The sequence below is a fragment of the Tachypleus tridentatus genome, chromosome 10 (assembly GCF_004210375.1).
Source record: "Tachypleus tridentatus isolate NWPU-2018 chromosome 10, ASM421037v1, whole genome shotgun sequence".
NCBI classification, from domain to species: Eukaryota; Metazoa; Arthropoda; class Merostomata; order Xiphosura; family Limulidae; genus Tachypleus; species Tachypleus tridentatus.
Genome location: NC_134834.1, coordinates 62850892 through 62865654, shown reverse-complemented (window position 1 = coordinate 62865654; position 14763 = coordinate 62850892). Strand labels below are relative to the sequence as shown.

The following is a 14763-nucleotide window of genomic DNA, read 5'->3' as shown; positions in this document are numbered from 1 at the left end:
ACCTCTGACGCCAAAGGGCGTTCCTTTTGTCTATGAAAATATATATGCTCATTTTACGTCTTTAACGTTAGGGTAATTTCCGATGTACGTTGGTAAAAACGTCCCAAGAGTTGACTGTTGATGGTGATGACTTTCTTTAATCTGTTACTTCAAAATTATTTATTTGTATCCCAATAAGCTCTTAAATTAGTTCATGTGTAAATATTGCACTTTATATTTAAGAAATTCGTACGTATCCCATTTTCCGGCATGAGCAGCTGGTTAGGACGTACAACTCTCAATCTAAGGGTTGCGGGTTTGAATCCCCGTTATAACAAACATGCTCACCATTTTTGCCGTATGGGCGTTATAATGTTACGATCAATCTCACTATTTGTTGGTAAAAGAGTAAGCCGAGAGTTGATGGTGGATGGTGATGATTAGTGCCTTCTCTCTAGTCTTACATTGCTTAGGAACGATTAGCTCTCGTGTAGTTTTGCGCGAAATTCAAAACCAAACAGTTTCCGATCAAAATTAGCAAAAAAGTCAGTTTTAAGCTTCAAAAGCTTCTGTGAAACAATAATGAAAACTCAGTACATGAAGCTTCATAAAATACGTTTTTTAATTAACCTTTACTCTTTTCGTGTGCATTATAACCTCTTTTTTATAATTTTAGCTCAGCCGAAATACCTAGTTCAAAGTATTAAAAATTACTGAGCAATCGCAGATACTATTACGTTGTGGAATCCCTTGTTTTAACTTTTTGAAAATGAATGATGCACAAGTTTTTTAATTTGTATGATTGTTTGAAAACCTAAGCTAGAAACTGATACTCTAGTTTGTTTGGCCTAATCAATATTTATGTATATATCTGCGCGTCCTTTCACACTATAGTTTTGCTGCTTTAAATAAGCCGTTTTTAATACGAATAACAAAAAAAGAGAAGACCTACTTTTAGTCTTTGGTCGAAGATATGGGAAAAATATCAGCCCGATGACTCATGTAACTTTTTTAGTAGGTGCTCGCAAATATTTTGGGCAAACTTAAGCGTTTTTTCCTAAATAACCTTGAACTGGCTTATATTTAGATAAAATTTGAAACAAATTTGTAAATATGTACCTGTTTACCATCCTGAAGAAATCCATAAAATTAACGTATGTTTTTGTATCAAATAAATTTTTCGTACTATAAGTACAAAGAAAGCAAATAAAAAGGAAAAAAGTTGAATCGGTATTGGAGATTTTATATCTCGTGTATTTCTTACTGCATTGCTTTGAAATTTGGAAAATGAAATAAAATGTCAGTAGGATACATCCATTTAAAATACGTGTTAGTTTGCAGTACCACGGTCTGAGCTACAGAAACTGGAAAATCGTTAAATTATCACTTATGTTAAGAACACAAAGTGTATCCTGCAGACAGTTTTTGCCGCATGGCACACTACCGTGTGTATTGTTATACCTTTCTTACATGTCTACATAATATGTTTTAGAATTTGTCTTAGATTAAATTACTTTTGTTTTGGCAATAACAAAATTGTTCCGTGTTTCTCTTGCAAATCGCCTTATTTATTTTTCCCCTTACTATAACCTAAGTAAGTTGGTGAAAGAAGAATACATATTTATTTATTAAAGAGTTAAAACTAACTGAAGAACCCTTGTTTATTATAATTGGCCAGATAGTTTTGCGAGACAAACAAGGTTATTGCCTAAACATTTTTACACCTACGACGATCAAAAGCAAAACAGATTGACAGCTAAGTACTATAAAAGAAAACCATTTATTGTACTAGCATTTAAATGAAAATTTCCGTCTTGTAACAAACAAAATTTAAGTGGGTCAGTGTTGTTTGTCACACTCACAGAAAATGCTTTTTAAATTGATGTCCTTTGTTGTATAAACAATACGCAAACAACATTCAAGTAGATATAATTGACTATTGTCTGGTGTAGTGTCTATCCTTAAAGTATACTCAAACATTTTGATATGTAAACACTGAATCAGTAAAACCTAATTCTTATCATTTGATTGTATCTTTAAACTTATATTAATAATATTATTATATTATCCAACTAAGCCACCTTATTTTTGTTATATTGTTTTTTGACTGAAAGTAACCGAAATAATGAATATGCAAATTAACTTTTGCGTCACATTAATAGTAAATATATATATAACTCTCTGTTAGCTAAGGCTTTGGGTTCATTATCGTTTTTCATTAAACCGAATCTGCAAAAGTAAGGTAGGATTGAGTTCTAAAATCGCTAGTTTCTTGGTTTGTTTGTTTATGAATTTCGTGCAAAGCTACACGAGAGCTATCTGCGCTAGCCGTTCCTACTTTTGCAGTGTAAGACTAGAGGAAAGGCAGCTAGTCATCACCACTAATTGTCAACTCTTGGGCTACTCTATTACTAACGAATAGTGGGATTGACCGTCACATTATAACGCCCCCACGGCTGAAAGGGCGAGCATGTTTGGTGGGACAGAAATTCGAACCCGTGACCTTCGGATTACGAGTCGAGTGTTTTAACCACCTGGGTAGGCCGGGTAGTTTCCTTGTTCTCTTAAATTATAATATATCTAGCCTTTGAGGAGAGTCTTGTTTCATAGTCTTGGTTAAAAATGATGTTATAGTTTCTATTGGCCGAATATGATTTAACAAAATAATTAACCTTCTACAATCATAACAAATTTTGAGTTATCGGTAACTTTGATTCAATTTTTAGCTTCGAAAATGTTGTTTTCATGCTGATTAAAAGTTTACCCATAGCAATGCTACATTTGCTCAGCTTCATTCCATTGTGACTGTAGTTAGCACTGTTGGAATGCTTTTCAACGTGTTCATGATGTCTAGCATACTCTGCGCATTCAGAATAAATAAAAAATAATTGTTTTTCAAGTATTTCTTATTACGGCCCGGCATGGCCAGGTGAATTAAGGCGTTCGACTCGTAATCTGAGGGTCACACCAAACATGCTCGTACTTTCAGCTGTGGAGAAGTTATAAAGTGACGGTCAAGCTCACGATTTGGCGGTGGGTGGTGATGACTAGCTGCTTTCCCTCTCGTCTTACACTGCTATATTAGGGGCGGCTAGTGTAGACATCCCTCGTGCAGCTTTGCGCGAATTTCAAACAAGCAATTTCTTATTACCTTTGGTAGTTGAGGGTTGTCAGTCGCTGAATAACTTAATGGTTATCATGAGAAGAGCAGAGTATCTTTTTTTCTTATTCTTTTTGCTTCACAGCTTTTTTGTCCTCTTTTAGTTGGATTCTAACGTTTAAGGACAATCTTTTTTCTTATTAACTTCAACATCGAGCTCTCTGATCTTGCACTTGTCACTGACACTAGGGTAAATAAGATATATGAACATTCTCATAATGTACACTGAGTTGTTTAACACTGAACATACATCACACTTAAGTAAATTACTTTACAAAAATCAATAGACTTTCACCAAAATTTGGCACAAACAATGGGAAGAAATCATTTTCAAATGGAGATTTATCTGCAAAAGGTGTAAAGACGAAAACAAAAGTTATATTATTTTAAATTTTTACTTTTAAATTATCCTAGTTCTTTTATAACTTTCTAGATACAATGATGATTAAAACAGCCATTAGTTTCTTTCCAATCTCCTCCCAATCATTTGCTTACGTATGTGCATAACAAATATAGTTTTCACTTGATTTAGTTCAGTAACGAAAAATTTGTTTTGCATTAAATCATCTCAATGGTGTGTTTAATTCCAAGACACATATTTGAATCGAATTATCTTAAATAAATAGTATTATTCCTTTTAAAAAATGATATTAATTTTATTTTAATAGCTAAATATTTACATTTTTGATAATATTCAATGAAAAATATACTGTACCCTTAAAAGTTGAAACCTTACAATTAAGAACTTTACGTTCGTATAACATATGCCTTTTTCTCATGTCACATAACAAGTAATCTCAACATTTCTGTTTCAGATATAGCACGAGTCGTGTCGCAGTATGCTACTTTCAAATCAGATTGATAAAGCATTATCTAAGAACTCCAAGAATGATTCATCTGACAACAGCTCACACATATTTATACGTATTTAGGTATACAGGTATGATACATGATAATTTCTTCCCAGGATACAATGGTAACCATAGTAATGACCGGCAAAGATGTAGATGTTGCTATTTAAACATGGAGCATGATTCACGTTACTTGACACTTGATTCCTTGGATCACAAAAACAGCTTTTATTGTCTTACATTTGATATCGACAAAATTAGAGAAATGATTTGCTCCTAGTAAAGAAAACGAAAACTCGAAATAATGAGTTTACCTTAGCTCTCGAGTTTCAAAAAAATCCCCGGACGCTACAATACATAATTTCTATGTCTATCTATGAGCAGACATGACAGTCAAGTTTGAATGTATTTTATTATTTCGAGAACACGAGAAGATTGAATAAAAAACAAATATAAAATGACATTTTATATTTACGTTTCTATCACTTACTAGAGAAACACAAATCCATTTTAAGCTGGAGAGCATAGATATTTATGAAAGCGAAATACAAGTAACTTCAATAATATAAATTGCATAGAACAAAACCTGGCGTCATTATAAAAAGCATTGCAGAAAAACAATTATGACTGTTAATCAAAGGTTCATACAAGACAGAGGTGCTCTTTTCTGAGGCATTAATAACATTTACTAATCACGTGGCCTCTTCCATTAAATCATCAACAAGTCTGGAAGTTTATAAAGCTAAAAACCAGGTTTTGATACCAGTAATGGCATAGTAGAGATAGTCTATTGTGTAGCTTTGTAGTTAACAACGAATTAAAACAAAAAATCACATGTCATTGTTTTCTTTAAGACTTCCAAAGAACTCAGTTACTAAAGTTAATACACACTCGTAAAATAACCACGCCCAGTAGATTATCGTATAGAAACGAAAAAAGACACGCATATAGTTTAACTTTTGTTGGTAAGTTAAAACTTTTGTCTGTGTGTATGTGTCACAAAAGTGCATTTCTAAACTTTGCATATAACTCCGGATTTCTCACAGACTGAATGATAGTTTCAATACAAGTTCTTTTGTCGTTGGATTTTCGTAAGGCAACCTACATCTGGCAGTTAACTAGCACAACATACGAACTTAGGTGATATCATAAGGGTTGATGGGGATGCAATCTGACTGATAATTTCTATATTCCTGTAAATTTTAAGAGATAAGTAAAAGTAATAAAACAGGTATAACATTGAAGCTATTAAAGGAATGGGAAGTCGTCTTCACTGATAGCTTCTCAAATTCTGTCTTTAAGTTAATGGACCGGTATGGCCAGGTAGGTCGTTATGGTGGTCGACTCGTTATCTGAAGGTCGCGAGTTCGAATCTCTGTCACACCAAACATGCTCGCCCTTTCAGCCGTGGGGGCATTATATGTGACGGTAAATCCTACTATTTGTTGGTAAAAGAGTATCCCAAGAGTATCTCGTGTAGCTTTGCTCGAAATACAAAACAAACAAACAAGTTATAAGTTTAAGAAGCAAGTTGAACACTGAAAATATTGAAGGACGTGATTGGGCAATCTTTAATAATAATGTCTCTACTTCTTTCTTTAAGTTAAATAGACAGTTAAACAGTTAAAACTATTTAAGAAAAAGAAACAACTAAAGTACTGAAACTATTGAAGAAAGGTGGTTCAGTTTTGACCGATAGTTTTTGGTTTTTTTCCTATAACTTAGAGACAAGTAAAGCACTTGAGGTAGGTGATGCAGTTTTGACTGATAATATAGTTTCTGCTTTCCATAAGTCAAATAGTCAGGAAAGTAATGATGCTACAAAAATAAGGGGGAGTAGTTTTGACCGATAGTTTATCGACTTCTTTATACCTTAGTTAACAGTCGAGTGAAGAAATAGTTGAAAGGAAGGAAGTGTAATCTAAACAATAGTTTCAATACTCCTTTTCCTTAAAAAAGATAATAGTCAGCGGTATTTATTGAGAGAGTTAAAGAGAATGGAAATTCCTTATAATAATTTCAGTGTTTACCTGCATGTTTAAAGTTTTAACAACTACGTATTTTATTTGAGATAATCCGAAGTGTTTATATTTTTTATGCAAATTACATTAAAAAGAAATAACTTAAAGCTTCCTCCCAAATCATTGTAACACACATAAAATTTGTGGTATAAAGATTCAATAACCCTTAAGTTGTTATGAAAAGTGGAAGTATTGGATTCAACACTAAGACTGATTACAGAATATTAGCCTACAAGCAATCTTTTTCAATCGCAAAGGAGGTTTGTAGAATTTGTAACGTGTCAAAATTTCCAGAAATCAGTGAGAGAATTTTGCGATTGCAACAAAATTTAGAATGTACCTGTATATATCCATCATAATAAAATTTCAAAACAGAAATCTGTAAACTTCTAGACTGATGTACGCTATTATTGCTTCAAAATATTCCAAAATAGAAATGAAATATATATGTAGAAATATTGCAGCATGAACATTTTTATGAATTCAAGTACGAAAAGGGTGACATTATTGTATTAGGATTTCTCAAAATACGTTACATACATAATACATTTAACAAAGATAGGTAAACAAGCAGATGCGAGCAAAAACGTCCTTTTTTGGCATGAATAACATGAGTTTGAGCTTATAACTGAAGATTTTAAGTAGGCAATCTTGAGTTCTTATGAACTCCATTTCAATCATTTCATTGGTGACTAATTTGGTTATGTAATTCTTACAATATATGATAAGAAACTCGTGTAAACTACAAGATTTTAACTTTAATTAAGTAATGGTAGCTGTACTTTATGTGAGTCAGTGTGGCTCTACCTAATTATGATAATGTAACAGAGTAATTTTTAATGAATTTTATTTTAAGAGTTTTTATCTAAGCCTGTCTTTTATTTGACTTCTTAGTTATTTTCAACTGCTGCTAAAATAAATAGCTATTGATATGTTGGCTAAGCTATAAGTCTGTAGTCTTATAAAGTTAGAAATAGAATTTTGATATTTCAACTGGGTAGACCACAGATATCCCTTTGTGTAGCTTTATGTTTAAAAGAAAAAAAACACACTATTTATGGTATCTTAAGTTGTGTTTTTAATATTTTAATGTTGCAATACTTGGAAAAATTCACGAAAGTTAAGGCTTCTGTAGAATCCAGAAATCTCATATAGTGTGTAGAAAAGAAGGTACAATAACAACTATTATAATCAGTTAAATACTCAGTCAGTGAGTGAGTTATTTAGTTTCGTGCCAATTAGTGAGTTATTCAATTCTGTAATTCAGTTAATGAATTAAATAACGAAATTTTAGCGTATTTGTTATCGATTACACGTAAATTAGGCAAATATACTAGTCTCAGAATTTCTGTTCAATGGCCCACGCTTGTACAATGGTAAGGCTACGGATTTACAACGCTACAATCTGATGGTTCGATTCCCCGCGGTGGGCTCAGCAGATAACCTGCTCTGGTTTTGCTGTAGAAACACACACGTTTCTGTTCAAATATTTTTTTGTGAAATTAAGTCTACCCATAAACGTAGCTTATAACAAACATTATTGAAAAAATAAATTAAATCGTTATATAGAATGAACTTTTGATAAACAGGAATTAGCTGGACTTATGAGCAGAGTTCCTATTCCAAATAGAATAAGAAGTTCACTATTTAAACCAGTCCACTGGCTTATAAGTGGAAAATTTTGCATTATACTGATTGACACTAATTATACAGCTACAATATTTCGACATGATTTGGCAATAATGTAGGAAACTGTGTGTGGGTGTGTTTTCTTATAGCAAAGCCACAGGTAAACATAAAGTTCCAGAAAGCAGGATGTTGAAAGTTACCTTTACTCTAGGAAAGTTCTCTGCGTCTCGTGATGTGTGGGTAATTGACATCAAGTCCACATTGAAAAGTGATTCATGTGAAGACATAGACGTCAGGTTTAGGCTTGCTTCATGCTGTAACCAGATCGTGTTTGCTCATTTGGAAAAAATTCAAAGCAAGATACAAACTTATTTTTATACTTAGAATGTGATATATACAGTGAAAGTGAAATTATGGTGTCTAGTAAGTAGTGGTGGATGTACCAACTAATATGTCATGAGAAATGATACCATTAGTTCTACATATTGTAGAAACCATATCCTACAACCATTTGTATTAATAATACAAATGCAATTTTCCATGATTTCAGTGCTACAGATGATAACGCCCACCTCTATTATTATAAACTGATAAAATAGTTCTTAAATAACAAGTGACAACCTGTTGGCTCAGTTGACTTTAATTTCATAGAACATGCGTGCGATGCTCTTCGAAGTCACATCGTATCTTATGAGTTGAACACTGAAGCTGTTCTGGAAACAGTTTAGAGAAGTGGTCGAGGACACCTCACAGTCTGGTCAATGTACTAGTTTCAAACATATGACATCAGTGCCAAACTTTTCTTTATTTTCGTAAATGAAAGTAAAAATATAAAATCACCTCCACCAATTGTTTGCTTATAAGCCAAAGCTGAATGACCAATTATTTGCATATTAGATCACAGAGCAGACTGTCAGATATCTGATTTTCATAGAATAGATTGATTTTTAAGCACAAACCTACATATTAAGCTACCTGTGCTTTGTTCATTACGAGGAATCAAACCCTGAATTTTAGCTTTGCAAGTCCATAAACATACAGCACACTTGGGGATGTAAGTTGGGAAGAGATGATTTACATTATTTTATAACAGTGCCTTTTGTTTTGTATTTCTGAAATATTATAAATTTAATTTAAATTCCAGAAATAAATAAGTGTAATATAACTAAAATTTGGACATAAGATTAAACATGTTTCGCTTCAGCTAACCCGGCATCACCAGGGTAAGACTGCTACAAAACAAAGGCTGTAATGGTTCTTGAATAACTTTTGTGTTACTCACTTTTATACAATATTTTATATTATTATTTTGGTCCAAACCGTTTGAAGGTCAGTAATGACGTTACTTTAATCGGGTTTCTACGTTTATTTTTCAGTTAGTTGGGGATTAAATTCAAAAGAATCACGAAAATTCTTTCAGTGTATTGCTTTTATATTGGAGACGCTAAAATAATATTTTCACCCTCTTTCACATAATTTTCAACAAAAAAATTGTTACAGATAAATAATGCTCAGATCATTGAACATAAACCAATAGAAATTAAAACAAAGAAATCCTTTCCATCAAATAAGGGCCTTTGATTAGTGTGCTTCACTCGCAATCTGAAGTTCATAGGTTCGAATATCCGTCCCACCAAACATGGCTTGCCCTTTCACCCCTGAGGGCATTCTAATGTCACAGTCAATCTCACTGTTCGTTGTTAAAAGAATAGTCCAAGAGTTGGCGGTGAGCGGTGATGACTAGCTGCCTTCCATCTTGTCTTACACTCCTAAATTGAGAACATCTAGCACAGATATTCCTCGTGTGGCTTTGCGCGAAATTTAAACACACAAACAAACAAACAATTCGCCAAGCTAACTGAATCCCTTACTAACAAATATTCAAGCATAACACTTTTTTTTTTTACCTTCATACAGTGACATTTATTTTTAACTCGGGTGTTTGTATAGATATATATATATATACCCTCACAACTCTGTCAGGTTAATTCTAGAGAAACTTTGTTTTGTTTTGTTTTTTTGGAATTTCGCACAAAGCTACTCGAGGGCTATCTGTGCTAGCCGTCCCTAATTTAGCAGTGTAAGACTAGAGGGAAGGCAGCTAGTCATCACCACCCACCGCCAACTCTTGGGCTACTCTTGTACCAACGAATAGTGGGATTCACCGTTACATTATAATGCTCCCACGGCTGGGAGGGCGAGCATGTTTAGCGCGGCGCGGGCGCGAACCCGCGACCCTCGGATTACGAATCGCACGCCTTACGCGCTTGGCCATGCCGGGCCTCTAGAGAAACACCAACATGTGTACTTATTCTTCTGAATTCTATTTGTAGTTGTGTTATACTTAGTTATTATAAACTACAATTATCCTCTGTGTCTTCTGTCCTGTGTATAAATAACCTTAGCGATATAATATAGATTTATAGGTCAGATTTTAAAGCACGCCTGTTTCGTTCTACCCAAACAAATCGGTCCTTACCGGTTCCTAAACGTGTAGTAATTGGATACGTTAAGAAGACAAAGAAGTTTAAAAACATTATGTTTTTTATTCGTTCTTTACAGCAAAGACACATTTGGGGTAGAGTAAAATAAGACTGCTTGTCGGGGCGCAAGTGAAGATAAATAGATTATATCTATTTTGAACACATGCCATAATAAACATGGCTGCGTTCAATATTTCTGCTCATCGCTTGGCCAAAATTTACCGTAGAAATAAATTATCAACTATGTTGTGATATTTTGTTTAATAAAGAATTAAAAACAAAACCTTATTTTGAGAGTTTGGTAGCTTGAAAATCTTATGCAATGTTTTACAATATTCAAAGTGTGTTTTTTTTCCTCAAATAACATTCTGCTATGAAATAACCCATCAAAATTTTATCCTTTCAATTAGCTCCTCTATAACTCTACTAAATCACTCTTTATTATTGCACTATGTAGTCATATTTGTGCAAAATTATTAGTATTAGGCTATTCTGCTCTTGTTAAAAATTACTCTCCGACAACTCTGATGGCCTGCATCAATAAAAATAATAGTTAGTTTCAATTTTCCACGTATTACAAAAATATACTGTCAGTTCAATCTTTAACTTAAATTGGTGAAGCATGTCCTTTATAGAGTAATAGGTGTAATAAGACATCTTATTGACAATATCACTTATTTCAATTTCATTCTCTGTTATTTTATTTTGAATACATTTGTTATGCTAGTTTAACTAAGCTTCAGTTAAAATCTGTGAATACCTAAAGTTTGTATTATGACCACAGTGTTTCCAGTGACGCATTGAGATATTCTTGTGCAAAGAGATGCTAACAGAAAGGTTAAAGTTAAAAAAACTTGAAATTAGGGATAACGTAACACTTTTGAAAGATACCTGTGTGAAAATTGTTCATTTGTTTGCTTCGAAAGCATGCGCAAAGCTATACAAGAGCTATCTATTAGTCGCCTTTAATTTTTAACAACTATACTAGATTAAAGAGAAGAAAGCTAATAGCCCGTTCTCTCAATTCTTGGGCTTTTCTAATAGAATAGTGAGATTTGATTGTCACTCTTCTAACCCACTGACGGCCCCAAAATTATGAAGTGTTTCTTTGTTGTTGTTTTTTGGCAATCACACATAAAAACTGGACCCCCAGATCAGTGGCGTCACAACAAAGGTGCCTTCCTCGCATAAAATGTAACTGGACTTTCTACATTAATTTCTTCATAAGTTTAGTTACGATCCTGGCACCCCATTTGGCTCTGCCCCCAGCGATCGCAGGGCAATAGTTACGCCAGTGCTTGTGATTCACAATTAGGTACGCTATCCCCCAAATATGATAGGTCATTTTGTAAAAAGGGTCGCCAGAGTATGCCCGAACAAAGATTGAGTGAATATGTGTAGCTAAAGGACGACAGGAGTTCCCTGTAAACTGTTAATAACATAACACGGATACGGTAAGCTATTGAGGACAATGGATAGAAACGTCACGGCCCTGTTGATTACCCTGTACAGGGACATAAGATAGTGATGCAACACATATCCACTGTTCGGCATCGCATTGTATGAATATTTATGGCCCCAATGTAATAATGTGTTTTGTCCATAACCCAAGCCTGTTATCCTTCATTTTATCTTCAATTCTACTTCGTAGACCAGTTGAGCTCGGTGGCTGAAAAAATTATCTATATATTCCATAAATTTTTCTAAACGTTATGAATGTATATATTACAAATACCTCCCGTACTCTTTAGTCTTTATCTTTTTTTCAATTCCATATTAAGCCAGACAAAACCAGATGCGAACAATAGGTCCCCGCATAAAATGTAATTAGGTCCCCTACATTTATTTATTTATAATTTTAGTTACATTTCTGACTGTTTTGAACTGACTTAATGTTCTTTCAACACTATGACATCAGGCGTTACACGCGGATAAGACAGGCACTAAAACTCCTGACCAAATACTGCAAAAAAAAAAAAATGAAACGTTTAAAATAATAATAAAAATTCAATCCCTGTTTATTAACACACAAACGTTAAGTCGTATATAGTACAGCAAAGTGCAGCCGATAATTCTAGAGCTAGCTTTTAGCAGATTAATATGAGGTTGAACCGTAACGTGTGTAACTTATCTACATACATATGTGTAGAAAGTCATAAAATGATTCTCCTCGGTGAAAGTAGGTCTGCGTCAACACCCTACTTTTCGGGATAAACACGTGTGCCTGTTTCCTGTATAGACGCACAAGGCCGACCGGCATTAAAAGATCGTTTCACCAGTGGTAAAATCAAAACAAAACACAATTATTTAAAAATCATCAATGTAGTGCACTTCTTTATGACACATTATGCGAAATAACCTTTTTTTTTTTTTTGCTAAGCCTTGCTATCAATGTTCGTCTTTTCAATTTTTTTCTTGGTTTGCCCCCAGTGACACAGCGGCATGTCTGTAGACTAATAACGCTAGGACCCGGGTTTCGATACTTCTGGTTTGCACAGCATAGATAATCCATTAGGTTGATTTGTGCTTTAACTACAAAAAACAAAATAAAAAAAATATTAAACAAGATACTTTCTGTTTCTAATAACTGCGATTTAAATAAACATGTTAATATTGAGCTTTTCTGCTCATGCAATAAAAATATTCCTAAAATCTGTGACGACATTACAAGTAACAGTTAGTGTTAATGCGCACCTAAGCCACGAAATGCGGCTAGCTGTGGTTTAAAGAGTGTGACTGGACAAAACTTAAATGAAGGGACAAAAAAGAACTGGTAATAAGACAACAAACTATCACGGCCACTGAGTAAATATGGCCCTGCTAACAGACTCATGGCTCTTTAATCAGTCAAGTATTCGGCATCCGTTGAACCAATACTTATGGTTAATTACTTAGTAAACGCTTCCCTCCTAAAGGGGCCTGGCATGGCCTAGCGCGTTAAGGCGTGCGCTTCGTAATCTGAGGGTCGCGAGTTCGCATCCCCGTCGCGCCAAACATGCTCGCCCTCCCAGCCGTGGGGGCGTTATAATGTGACGGTCAATCCCACTATTCGTTGGTAAAAGAGTAGCCCAAGAGTTGGCGGTGGGTGGTGATGACTAGCTGCCTTCCCTCTAATCTTACACTGCTAAATTAGGGACGGCTAGCACAGATAGCCCTCGAGTAGCTTTGTGCGAAATTCCAAAAAAACAAACAAACAAACAACCAAACCCTCCTAAAATTTATTCGAAAAAAGAAGACGGAAATATTAAACACTTTGGACTTTGTTATTTTTCAATGAAAGATTACAGTTTCACACAAGACTTAGTTTTGGAAGACATCAAATATAACCAGAACATATTACTATATATAAACACCTACGAAGTAAAAAAAAAGGGCCGGCATGGCCAGGTGGTTAAGTCATTCGATTTGTATTCTGAGGGTCGCGCGTTCGAATTCCCGTCTCACCAAACATGCTCACTCTTTCAGCTGTGGGGACGTTATAATATGACGGTCAACCCCAGTATTTGTTGGTAAACGAAGCCCAAGAGTTTACGGTGAGAGATGATGACTAGCTGCCTTCACTTTAAACTTACTCTGCTAAATTATAAACGGCTAGCGCAGATAGCTCTCGTGTCGCTTTGCATGAAATTAAAAAAAAAACAAAGTAAAAATAAATTAATGATCTAATTAATTCGGTTCGGCAATTGTTACAATTTGGAGATGTTACATTCGACATGAAAACAAAACGCAACAACAATAAAACTAATCTTAGGTTTTGAATCCAAAAGAATGTCTTGAGATATAACGAAAGGAAAAAGTTTGACTAGCCCGATTCCTTTACATAAAACTTTATGAACATTAGTTCTTAAGATTGTGAACTTTGGTTTCTTTATAACAAGTGAACGTGTTATATGCGAGATCGTACTGTTGCCATAGCTGTCTCATTCATAAGCTAAAAATATATTGTAAAACGTCATGAGTGGAACTTATTAACGACTCAACTCCCAATATTTTAAATTTGTACAACGAAGGTTGAAGTTATTAAACATATTATAATAATTCTGAAATGATCGTTCGGGAACTTTACCGATTTCACTGGAGACCAGAAGATTCCCTAAGTTTAATCGCCTTACGGGAATCTGGTAAATTGTATATATCTTAATTTTATTGTATATCTACTTATGTATTTTGTCATAAGGGTTTTAAAATGTACCTATTCCAATATAAGACCTTGTGTAGATAACCTATCCAACAATGTAATCCTAATATCTCTTATACTTGTATTTCGTATTAATGATAAAGGTCCTAAAGTTACCTCAAAACGGCCCCACCCCCAGTAGCACACCGCTAGAAACAGTGGTTGATACCCGTGGTGGGCAGAACACACATAGTCCATTGTGTAGCTTCGTGCTTAATTCCAAAACAAACAAACAAACAAACCTCAAAATCACACTCCGCATCTTGAAACCGCGGACACGCTATAAAAGCGAAGTCCTTTTATTCGGACATACAAATTGCCAGTGAATGCTGTTGACTAGCTGCCTTTCTTCCAGTTAAGGTTCAAAATCAGGATGACTATGCGTTAAGAGACTTTGTGTAGTTTTGTGTGAAAATTTCTAAACAAACAAACCAACAAACAATTTCTTCTCACAAACTTCTTG

The 14763-nt window shown here is 34.3% G+C and overlaps 1 protein-coding gene across 1 annotated transcript in view; it reads right to left on the bottom strand.

Moving 5' to 3' along the window:
• The window catches only part of LOC143229436 (protein FAM13A-like), a 48012-nt gene extending 44749 nt beyond the window's left edge, over positions 1–3263 (bottom strand). The window contains exon 1 of the mRNA XM_076461771.1: positions 3131–3263. The gene's annotated coding sequence lies outside the window, so the exon portion shown is untranslated. The remainder of the gene's footprint in view (positions 1–3130) is intronic.
• Between the last annotated feature and the right edge of the window lie 11500 nt (positions 3264–14763).